The 12,826-nt window shown below is 39.2% G+C and overlaps 1 protein-coding gene and 1 long non-coding RNA gene across 3 annotated transcripts in view; both read left to right on the forward strand.

Moving 5' to 3' along the window:
* The window catches only part of LOC135075702 (protein kinase C, brain isozyme), a 269,524-nt gene that overhangs the window by 134,263 nt on the left and 122,435 nt on the right, over positions 1–12,826 (forward strand). The window lies entirely within an intron of this gene.
* Positions 2,045–4,306, forward strand: LOC135075513 (uncharacterized). Of its 2 annotated transcripts, none has more exons than XR_010258039.1 (3): positions 2,045–2,366; positions 2,910–3,078; positions 4,069–4,306. It is a non-coding gene; the product is annotated as an uncharacterized LOC135075513 (long non-coding RNA). The 2 variants fall into 2 exon arrangements; XR_010258040.1 differs by having other exon boundaries at positions 2,045–2,359.

The raw sequence follows: 12,826 nt of genomic DNA on the forward strand, positions 1-12,826 counted from the left end.
CTTGTCTAATAAGTCGCGAAGTTTCCTGCTACGTCCGACATCGCATCCAATTAGACTTTCGTCTAGCTAGGGTTGTCAAAAAATTCTTATCATGACCCTACAATTTTATATGACCATTTATTTTGACCATTAAATTCAATAGTTAAGTTGTGATTTTTTTAACAGCGTTTCTTCTTCTTTGTCCTAATTTCCCATTATTTGGAGTCGGCTCTCCTCTATTTTATATATCTACATCTTCTTATTAATAAACCATAGCAGACATAGCAGGCAGATAAACATGAGGTGTAGGACTAGATTGGCAATATTAATAACTACACACAATACGATAAACACACTATTTCAATTATGATTTTTCTTCAATGAAGTTACGAAAAACTTTTAGCGACAGCCCTAGCATCACAAATAGATCATTTGGATCGTAATTTGTTTCCGAAAAAGTGAGTTTAGCACCACTGGGAGGGAGAGGGCGTTCCGTGAGGTGCTAATTGTAGGAAGAAGTAAATCGGGCTATCCTCCCGAGGGATAGCTAGTGATTTAGCTTACTTTTTGCCGGCTATTTCGGCTCCTGTTTACTCCACTAAGCGCATAAATAAATCATCTTAGCTGTCGAGAAACGACTAAGTAACACTCTTCATAGCTTACAATTTAAGCTTACATTTTAATCATTTTTGGCACTGTCCTACAATTTGTTATATCGCTATTTGATTGTTAATATTTGAGATTGTTTAAATTGAAAATAACACTAAAAGTGCAATATTTTGAACGTCTAGTTTAATAGTAAGTTTTGGAAGAAAACTAGAGCAATGGATGAAAGCTTCTCCCACTAAAATACGTCTTGCCATGGAACTTTAAACTCTATGGACCAAAACATTTACGATATTGGGATTTCAAAGTTATTGATGTAGACATTTTATAATATTTGTTGTCAGACGTTAATAAATTCAAACGCAGCGTGGGACGTCCACCCACAAGGTGGACCGACGACCTGATAAAGGTAGCAGGAAGGCGCTGGGTGCAGGCCGCTACCAACCGTGCGATGTGGAAGTCATTGGGGGAGGCCTATGTTCAGCAGTGGACGTCCTATGGCTGAAATGATGATGATGATGAATAAATTCATAATACAGTCGGCGTCAAATAGTTTCACCCAAAGTGGTCAAAAAGTAGACGACACAACCTTATTCCAATGAGGGCTATCGTTTTAGCGCTCACCAGTTGGCGCCACTGTAGAGTAAGGTCCTGTCACTTGCTAGTAGCGAAGACAGTGGCGCCAGCTGGTGAGCGCTAAAGTGGTAGGAGGACTATCGCATTTGCACTCATCAAGATGGCGCCACTGTAGAATAAGGTCCTGTCACTTGCTAGTAGCGAAGACAGTGGCGCCGGCTGGTGAGCGCTAAAGTGGTAGGAGGACTATCGCATTTGCACTCATCAAGATGGCGCCACTGTAGAGTAAGGTCCTGTCAATCGCCAGGGGTGCCAACTGTTAAGCATAAAAACGATAGCCCTCATTGTAACAAAGACGTTGTGAACTTTTTGGCTACTTTGGGTGTCACGAACTATTTGACGCTGACTTTACCATGATGTGGTAAAAAATATGTATTTTTTATGTGTCCATTTTCTAAGCCCTGACCAGCGAAGTATGAGATTATGTTTGCTATCATCCGTCATGTATAGTCAAATGTCACAGGATCACTGTATTTAGCCCAATTCTCCATATTTTTCGCAACAAAAACCTTTGATACAAAAAGTTTTTTGTGAGATTTATCTAAGCTAGGTCGTATAGGGTAAACAGTTTGATTGATGGATTTGATGGAGCGTGCTTGGATTACTCTTCAGGAGCAAATATGTCGCAAAAACAGTAATTCACTCTTCACAAAATATTTTAGTTTATAAAATTTTTGAAATAGGTACCTTTACTTTAAGCCTTTACGCAAGCTTGATTAAAAAGTACCATTGTCTACTCACGGACATTGCCCGCGGGCGGCGTGACCGGAGGGAGCGGCGAGCGTTCGGCGAACGAACGAGCAATGTTCGGTTCGTGAGCGAACATCTAAGAAGACGATCCTGACGCACTCTCTTCAACGACTTTGCACTAAACGGTCTCAATATCATTGTTAATTTATACCGAATAGACAATTAATTGTATACAGTCCACTCTTTCATTTAATTAACTTCCACTACACTCACTATCGAAGTAACATATTGGTCCATCTACCGGAAAACTGAATCCCGCTGAAGAAACGACTGCGGTATCGAACTTTGACCCCGCGACACGTCCGCCGATCTATTGCGCCGTGTCACCATCGCTATCCGAGGAGTTGAAGATCAGAGTCACCTGTGGAATTTCTGGATAAGGATACGGGTGTTTTGTGAGTTCTTTCCAATTTATCCCTCATTTACATCTTTTCCTAAATTCCGTTACTTAATTCTTGCATAAGTCCAATTCACAACACTTTTCTTGCTTTTTATTTGAGTTGGCGCAAGCTAATTAATTCGCACGTCATTCCTTTCCGCTAGCGGTGCCCGTACTGCCGCCACTAGTTGTTGTCAATAATTATAAGCGCACGGGCACGGGCCAGTTTCGTAGATATTACTATACTTATAGATACATCGCTACCGTTAGACTGCATCAGCTGAGCGCCTATTCATACGAATAATATTAATTTACGCACGATCTTTATTTACGTCCGCACCAATTAGATTTTTTCAAAGGCCCTTAATTATTTTTCCTACCCACAATGGCTGAAAAATTAATTAAACAGCGCGGCTCCGTAAAGGCTAAGCTTACTAGTTTCAGCAATTACATGACAGTTATAAAAAGCTGCAAACAACTCTCGGACCTACAGGTTCTCGAACTTGAAAGTCGATTTAATAAATTTGAAAGCTTACATGATGAATTTAATGATTTACAGACCGACATTGAGCTGCTATCAGACAATCCAGAGGAGGCCTATGCCGAGCGCTTCAAATTCGAAGACACCTTTTATCCGCTGGTTGCACAGGCGCGAAAGCTCCTGGAGGCCAGTCAGCAACTTCAGAACAAGCTTTCTGCAGGTTCCGTATCAGGCTCCGAGGTATCAGGTGGGGCGAAAAGCAATTTTATACGTTTACCTAAAATAGACCTACCTCATTTTGATGGAAGTTATCAGTGTTGGCTGGAATTTAGAGACACCTTTCTCTCCTTAATCCATAACAACAATAGTATCGATAACATAAGCAAGTTCCATTACTTGCGTGCGTCCCTAGGGGGAGCAGCCGCCGAAATTATTAAAAATATTGATTTTAATAGCGATAATTATATAATGGCATGGGAACTATTATGCGATCGATACAACAATAGTCGCCTTTTGATAAACAACCATATTCAGGCATTATTTAACGCTCAGCCCATTAGCAATGAGTCTAGTATTGCTTTGCGCCAACTAATTGACGTTATAAATAAAAATATAAGGGCGTTAAAAGCGCTGCGTGAACCCACTCAATATTGGGACACGCTCATTATTTATTTAATGGCTCTAAAACTAGATTCTATCACGTTTAGAAATTGGGAGGAGTATCGCAACACTCTGCCTCATTCACCAACACTAGTTCAGTTTTGCACATTTATTAACAATAAAGCCAACTTACTTGAAACAATAGAAGACAATAAAAAATCAAATACAACACAAATCTCAGAAACAAACAAATCAAAAAGCCTTATTATAACATCTAATCAACACAATATAAGTAATAATAATAATATGCAAAATAAAAATAAAATTATTTGTCCATTATGTTCACATAATCATTTTCTTTACTCATGTGATTCTTTTAGAAGTCTTACTGTAGAAAATAGATTACAAAAGGCAAAATATCTCGGGGTATGCATGAACTGTTTACGGGAAGGCCACGTAGAAAGGCGCTGTAGGTTTTCATGCTGCAAATATTGCAAGGATAAGCACAACACTTTACTTCATTTAGACCAATCCAACAATAAAGTAGAACGTCATCCAATGCCTACTACTAGTAACAATGTTTCGTTTTCTGCAGATATACTACCTAATTCTAAAAGTCATATCTTGCTTTCCACAGCTGTGGTGAGAGTGGTGAGCGACAAAGGTCAAAGGTACAGCGCCAGAGTCCTGCTCGACAACGGTAGTACAGCTCACTTTGTTACTGACGCCGTGTGTACCAAGCTCGGATTGTCCCGAGTTGGCAACAGTTCCAAGGTTACAGGTATTAACAATATAACTAGTACTAGTACACAGTCTTGTAACCTCACCATCGAATCAATGCATAATGAGTACTCAGTTAAAATTAATTGCCACATTTTGCCTGAAATAACTAAAAAGTTGCCAGCATCCTACATAAATATAAATTGCATACCAATTCCTACAGGACTAATTTTAGCGGACCCATCATTTAACATTCCAACAGATATAGATATTCTGCTAGGAGCTGAAATATTTTGGGATGTAATTCAGAGCAATCACATAAATTTAGGAAAAAACTTGCCAAAATTATGCGAAACGAAATTAGGATGGTTAATTTCTGGTTCCGTACCTACTAATAATAATTTAAACGTTAATTATTCACATTTTTGTAATTTTTCAAAAACAGACAGCATAGAATTATCAAAATTTTGGGAGCTAGATTCAATTTCTCCTAAACATTGTCTTTCTTTGGATGAACGCGCGTGCGAAGAAAGTTTCACGTTAAATACCAAACGTAGTCCGGACGGTCAGTTTATTGTTACCATGCCGCTCAGTGCGGATCCCGGCGTTCTCGGTGACTCATACGCTATGGCTAAACGTAGGTTTTTAACTTTAGAGAAACGTTTCGAGCGCGATGCTACATTTAAACGTATGTACATGGATTTCATGGATGAGTACGAATTTTTGGGTCACATGACGGAGGACACAAACTTATCAAACGGTGATCGGGATAAAATTAGTTATTTCTTGCCCCACCATGGCGTATTACGAGAATCTAGCAAAACAACGAAGCTGCGAGTAGTTTTTGATGCGTCTGCTAAGTCTACGTCAGGCGTATCACTCAACGACATCCAATACGTCGGTCCAACTGTACAGAATGATTTATTTTCAATTTTAATTAGGTTCAGGCAACACAAATATATAATTTCTGGAGATGTTGAGAAGATGTATCGAGCAATTTTACTAGATCCTAAGCAACGCTCCCTACAACGTATCTTATTTAGAAGGAATCCCTCCGAGCCGCTTAAAACTTACACGTTAAATACGGTCACCTACGGGACGGCGTCGGCACCTTATCTCGCGACCAAGTGTCTTGTGAGCCTCGCTGACGTCACGAATAATGAACAAGTCAAACGTAGTATACAGCATGATTTTTACGTCGATGATTTATTGACTGGGTCGGACACTATTCGTGGGACAGTTGAACTTTGTCAGGAAATAAAGGCAATATTGGCTTCGGCAAAGCTAAACTTAAGAAAATGGCAATCTAATAGTCCTGATATTTTGAAGGAGGTCGTAGATATTGAGGACAATTGCAACCTTGACTTGGATTTGTCAGATGATTATTCATCGAAAACTTTAGATTTGTTATGGATTTGTAGGCAAGATGTTCTATCATTTTCCATAAACATTGAAACTCCTACGGACGTAACAAAAGGGCATATTCTATCGGTAATAAGTCAGATTTTTGATCCGCTGGGTTTAATTGGACCCTGTGTTGTCGAAGCAAAAATAGTCATACAGAAACTATGGTTAAATAAGTGCGATTGGGACGATACCGTACCTCAGGATATAGCATATCAATGGTGTTCATTTGTAGATACATTGAAATGTTTGAATTCTCTGCGCATTCCGCGATGGTTTTCATGTGATAATTTCATAGGTCACGAGATACACGTGTTTACAGACAGCAGTGAAATGGCATATGGCGCTTGTTTATACATACGATCTATAAATAGCTCGAATGCAGTCACGATACGTTTATTGACTTCTAAAAATCGTATAGCCCCCATAAAACCCACAACAATGCCAAGACTCGAACTATGTGGAGCACTTTTAGGCGCAAGACTGTGTACTAAGGTAAGGGAATCCCTTACTTCAATGATTAGCCGCTGCATATTTTGGTACGATTCGACGATTGTGCTGGGTTGGCTATCCAGTTCGCCTACTGATCTGAAACCTTTTGTAAGACATCGTGTCAATGAAATACAAGACACCACTTTAGGGTCAAAATGGAACTATGTGCCAACAAAGGACAATCCCGCGGACCTTGTTTTTCGAGGGGTGAAGGCTGATAATATCAGCGATTCCAAATTATGGTGGTCGGGACCTGCATTCTTATCACAAGATGAATGCTATTGGCCGAAGTTGTCCAAGTGTATCGAGAAACAGGATCTGCCAGAGTTGATTTGTAATCTTGTAAACGAATCAAATAATCAAATTCCTGACTTGATTAATCACACTATAATACAAAAATTAATACACAAATATTCTAATTTTAATTATTTACAAAGAATCTTAGCCTACCTAAAACGATATATGTGCAACTTAAACAATAAAAATAATAAATTACAAGGTTGTCTGACGAATCAGGAAATTGAATCATCTTTGAAATGCATTATACGTACAGCTCAACATGAAATGTTTCAGAATGAATACCTGATTCTGAAATCCGGGAATACGTTGCCTTCTAAAAATCGATTAATATCCTTATCTCCTTTTTAGATTCCGACGACATCATTCGCGTCGGCGGTAGATTGGATAATTCGCCTTATGATTACAACACAAAGCATCCGATGCTTTTATGTAGCAAGCATCACTTGACAAAAATTTTGTTTCAAACAACTCACAAAAAATTACTACACTCTGGCCCTCAATTACTATTAGCAAACATACGTCAGAAATATTGGCCGTTAGGAGGTAGGAACCTGTCAAGAGCCACAGTGCAAAAATGTACAGTGTGTTTTAGACATAAAGCACAGAATATACAACCCATTATGGGACAGCTTCCTAATTCACGTAGTAACCTTGAATATCCATTTTTAAATTCCAGTGTCGACTATGCCGGTCCGATACTTATTGCTGATCGAAAGGGTAGAGGATGTAGACTTATAAAAACGTATATTTGCATTTTTGTCTGCCTAGCTGTTAAAGCCGTTCACCTGGAGCTTGTCTCGGACCTCACCAAGGAAGCATACATGGCTGCTTTAAATCGTTTTATCGCGCGCCGTGGCAAGCCTCGTAGTATATTGTCCGATAACGGCACTACCTTTGTCGGTTCTTGCAATCAATTGCGTCACTTTTTGCAAACTTCAAATATTGAATATGACATTGCACTGGAAGGAATCGATTTTAATTTTGTACCTGCTTATTCCCCTCATTTTAATGGCGTTGCTGAGGCCGCAGTTCGCTCAACCAAGCATCATTTGAAGCGACTTCTAACGTTAACTCACTTCACGTTCGAAGAGATGGTTACGTGCCTAACTCAAATAGAGGCCATTCTAAATTCCCGACCTCTCACTCCTCTTTCACCTGAACCTCTTGATTTCTCTGCCCTAACTCCTTCACATTTCTTAATTGGAAGGTCACTCACATCCGTTCCACATCCACAGGTGACTGACAACGGCAACATCACCAGATTGGAGCGATTCCAAAGAGTGGAGTTCATAAGACAACATTTCTGGAAGAGATTTAACACAGAATATATCTTTGCTACAGCAGAAAACAAAATGGTCCACATCCAAAGGGAACATCACTGTGGGGAGCCTGGTTCTGGTGAAGGATAAGGCGCTCCCACCTCTCTGTTGGCTGCTGGGTCGCGTCGTGCAGACCTACCCGGGCTCCGATGGCGTGGTGAGGGTCGCCGAACTGAAGACAAAGAAGGGGACTATCCGCCGTGGCTTCAACAATATACGTATGCCCTCTACCAATTTCTTGAAGTTTCCACTTCAACCCGGGGAGCATGTCTACTCACGGACATTGCCCGCGGGCGGCGTGACCGGAGGGAGCGGCGAGCGTTCGGCGAACGAACGAGCAATGTTCGGTTCGTGAGCGAACATCTAAGAAGACGATCCTGACGCACTCTCTTCAACGACTTTGCACTAAACGGTCTCAATATCATTGTTAATTTATACCGAATAGACAATTAATTGTATACAGTCCACTCTTTCATTTAATTAACTTCCACTACACTCACTATCGAAGTAACAACCATGTTCCTGTGCAAATAAATGAATTTGAATTTGAAAGGTTTTGTATTTTTTCTGTATAATGTTATTACTTATTGTATTGAATTATTATAACAGGACGAGGGTCCTTTTTGGGCAGCGTTCGAGAGTGGACGTGCACAACACGTGCGCTCCAGACGGTCCGACCCGAAAAGACCCTTGCAACTTGCAAAGCCATTATCGCGTATAATACAAACGGTCGTAAACTCAGAGTGCATTTTAAGCCGTGCAACGTAAACCAACAAACAAAGTGATCAAAAATAACATAACTACAAATCAAATTAATTAAGATAATTCGTACAGTGCTGCAATCGTGATAATCAAGCGAAAACTAACCAAAATTAAATAATATGTAAAAATTAAATAATATAATATAAAACAAATTCAATACAGTGTTACAATAGTGAGAATCCCACGAAAACAAATCAAAATTCAATAATATAATAGGTAACAGTGTTACAAGAGTGATAACCCAAATTTAAAACTAAAATCGCAAATAATCTGATATACTTTTATCAGAACTAGCATCCAGTGTTAAATTTAGTTTTAAAAAAAACTGCAGCATATGTACTTATCATAATATAATTACATATGTTTACTGTATATTCAATCTTCTTCCAAAAAAAAAAAAAATTAAACTAAATTAAATAAATTAATACATGGTATACGGGAAAAAAAATCCGCCAACACAGTGAGTGGGAAAAGCCTCCAGGTACCAGAGCAACACCTAAGTCAAAGGAGTACAAAATCAGCTAAATCGGCGAAGCCTGGTGAGATCTTTCCTTATTTTTCTATATTGACATAACCAATATCTACTGTGTTTACTCAAAAATTTTAAAAAAAAAATACAATATTTAGGTTTACATTGTTTATACCAAAACTAACGCGCATACGAGCGCACAACTTATTGTCAATATAAATCCCAGTCGCAAAAAACAAAAGCAGTGTTTAAATCCTAGCTAAATCTGAGGCGCATCTCTTATAAATAGTACCTAGGTAGATTCAGTATTTACTTTGCTAACTAAAGATAACAACTAGTAGCCCTTATTTACTTCTCATTTTACATACCAATTTAATATCAAGGAAACGGACCTTTGTGCCATAAAACAATAAATAGTCAGGGGGAAAAAATCACTGTATCCCTACAGATGTAAAGTCTTCAAATACATTCAACCAAAAAAGAAAAAAAGAGACCCCAAAAAAAACCCATTGCACCAACTTTCCAAAGGCATATCCAGGAAAGGTCAACCAAACAAACATCTTGTCACCATAAAAAGTTTCCAAAAAGCAATAACTAATTCTAATATTGCACTAACAACAGAAGATACACATTTAAAACAAATTTCTCACGAAACTCACACAAATTATCCCACAGAAACAAAAGCGAAACCTTGCGTAATATAAACAAAAGAAACCCAAGGGTCAGCAACATCTGCACACAGCTGTAATCCATTCAAAAGTATCATTACAAAAAAGAGGCGTCCTCACATAAAACTTTTGCCAAGGAAAAAAAAAAAAAAAACACAAAAGACACTGAATAGTTACTTTCACAATACAAAGTTAGTTGATTCACTTTAGTCTTAAGATACTAACTCTTTAGTTATAAGCCCTTTTCCACAGCTCAAAGAACCAAAGTTAAAAGAATGGAGGCTTCTATTTTCAAAATACCGGGCGACGGAAATTGCCTGTACCGGGCAATAGCTCACCAAATCAATGAGCTTATGTATCTCACACTTGATCACAAGGCAGTCAGGCAGGATCTCGCACGCTATGTCGAAGAAAACCAAGCAGATGAAACAATGAGGTTAGCGATTGCCAGCAATTTCTATGCGACGGATACTATTCCTACAGACTTACAATATCGCGATTATATAGCCAAGCAATACAACGTCGGAGAATGGGCCGGTACTGACATAATAATAGCAGCAGCTAATCTCTACCTAGTGAACATCAATATCCATCAAGCTCTTACCAACTCCAAAATAGTTTTCAAGCCAAAAATCCCGGAGGATTCAGTAGGAAATATCAATCTTATATACGACGGCAGCCATTATGACAGTCTCATTGACTTAAATCCAGAATTATCAGTCTCATCACCAGCCACAGACCTTACTCAGACTGAAAATAGCCAAAAATCTGATAACCAATCAAGCAGCTCGATCTACACACCCGCGAGCATCGAAGAATGCCCAGACGACACAGGCTATCGCCTTATCAACGCATATACTAACCCAACAACTAATGAGACGATTATCGAACCGAAAAACCTAAGATTTGGTACCTGGAATGTCAGAGGCGCAGCGAACCCCAAAAAACGACACGACATAGATAATTTTCTATACAAGCATAACGTTCATATCGCTTGTCTACAAGAGACCAACATGCGTAACGGCAATTACAAGTCAAAAAATTACCATTGGATATTATCAGGGTCAAACAAAAACCGCGGCTTGGCAATTGCAATAAGGAGAAATACTCAGCTTAAAATAACAGACAGTATAAACCTCCCCAACATCATGGCCGCCACCATAACTAGTAACGAGAAAAAGTTATTTGTTGTAACAACTCACATTCCGAACAGAACATCAGCTGCGACGGGAACTGTTTCCAGTCTCCTACAAACAATTAAACGAAAGCCAAAGGAGGCCACCCTTATAATTTTAGGAGACTTCAACGCACATATAGGTTCACTTGACGTACGCGACCTTCTACAAACTGGCCAAGTAGGAAATAACCTGTTTCACAAAGAGTCTAATGACACAGGAAATATCATCATAGATATCGTCAGAAGAGAGAGACTCTGCATAGAAACTTCATTCGGTAGACAAAGCTGCAAGAAAACATGGAAATCCGGAAATAAAATCTCACAAATTGACCATATAATAACGAAAGCCAATAAGAAAAAATTCAAATCGATTATAGGCACAACACATCCCAATAAGAAAATTTCAGATCACAAATTGATAGTGGGCGAACTTATGCATACAACACACAACCCTAAGGCTATCGCCGGACAGTTAGAGTCGAAAGGTAAGGGAAAATTGGAATCTGATAAGAATGCTACTACTCAATCTGAGCCAATCAAGACCAGCAACCGATCTTTTAACTACAGGCACTTGAACTACGAACTTCTACAGCAAGAACATACCTGTGACAAATACCAAAATGAAATCATTAACATTATGAAAACGCAAACCCAATATAGTAACAACTGTCGCCTATTACCCTGGGATATCATAATGGATATCATGAAGACAGCCGCAAATAACATACTCAAAAATAAATTAAATATATCGAGGGAACACAGAATAGCTTTAGCCAAGCTGCTAAAAGCCAAATTTCGTTACAAACTGTCCCCAAACCCATCAACACAGGCAAATCTAAAAACATGTCGCAAAAACATTGAAGTTATTATGCGGAAAAACGAGGAACGCGAATTTGAAAATTTCTTCAAGGACCTTAATAAACAACACCCATCACAACGTATGAAAATAACGTACAGATATTACAAGAGGTTTAAAACGACAGAGAAGTTTAAAAAAAAGAACAGATATATACCTATATGCCATTGGGAAAACGAATTAACGAAATCAGAAGGAGCCCCCATAAAAACTTACGAAAACGAAAACCTCAATGACCTTTCTGATGGGCCAACGAACGACGAAGTCAGAGAAATCATTATAAAAATGCGAAATGGCACTGCGCCAGGAACGGACCAAGTAGTAACTGAACTATTCAAAGCAATACCTATTCAACTGCTTGAAGCCCTAACCGAACACCTATATAACGCCTGGAAATATAACATAGTCCCGGAAGCTTGGACTCGGACCGTACAAGTCCCAATACCGAAAAAACAGAATCCACAGTGCATCGGTGACTACAGACGTATCTCGGTATGTAATACCGGATACAGAATATACGCGAACTTCCTCCTTAATCGCTTAGATAAGGAGATGGAAAGCCTTGGTAACTACCAAGCTGCATTTCTTGAGCATAGATCCACAGACGACCACACCTTTACGCTTCGAAGAATTCTTGATGAAAAATGGAGAGAGGGCACAAAAACTTACGTCATGGCAATTGACATAGAAAAAGCCTTCGACAATGTAGACCTAAATGCCCTTAAAGATATCCTGGTGTCCAGAACCAATAAGACCCTGACCAATAGGATCATTAAAGCCTGCATGAATGAATCCACATGCATCAAATGGTACGGGCAGCAAACCAGGTTCGTCACCAAAGGAAAAGGAGTAAAGCAAGGCTGCCCACTGTCACCCCGTTTATTCACTATAGTAATAGATGACGTCCTTCAAACCCTTCAAGAAGAAATAGAAATACTCCGGCTAAATCAAGATTCGCATATTAAGCTTCCCATTTGCCTATCGTTCGCCGACGACCTAATTATATTAGGGACGAAACTAAGTCATCTGAAAACAATTTTTACGAGTCTCAAAGATCTTCTACTAACAGTGGGACTCAAAATCAACGACACAAAAACAAAAATCCTCATCCGGGACCCAATCAACCCACCAAACCTCACGCAGTTTATTAGAATAGCGGAGGGAACAAGTATACAACCCGTGAAAGAGATGAAATATCTGGGAATCTGGATAACATCAGGACACAGTA

Source organism: Ostrinia nubilalis, chromosome 10, assembly GCF_963855985.1.
Source record: "Ostrinia nubilalis chromosome 10, ilOstNubi1.1, whole genome shotgun sequence".
NCBI lineage: Eukaryota > Metazoa > Arthropoda > Insecta > Lepidoptera > Crambidae > Ostrinia > Ostrinia nubilalis.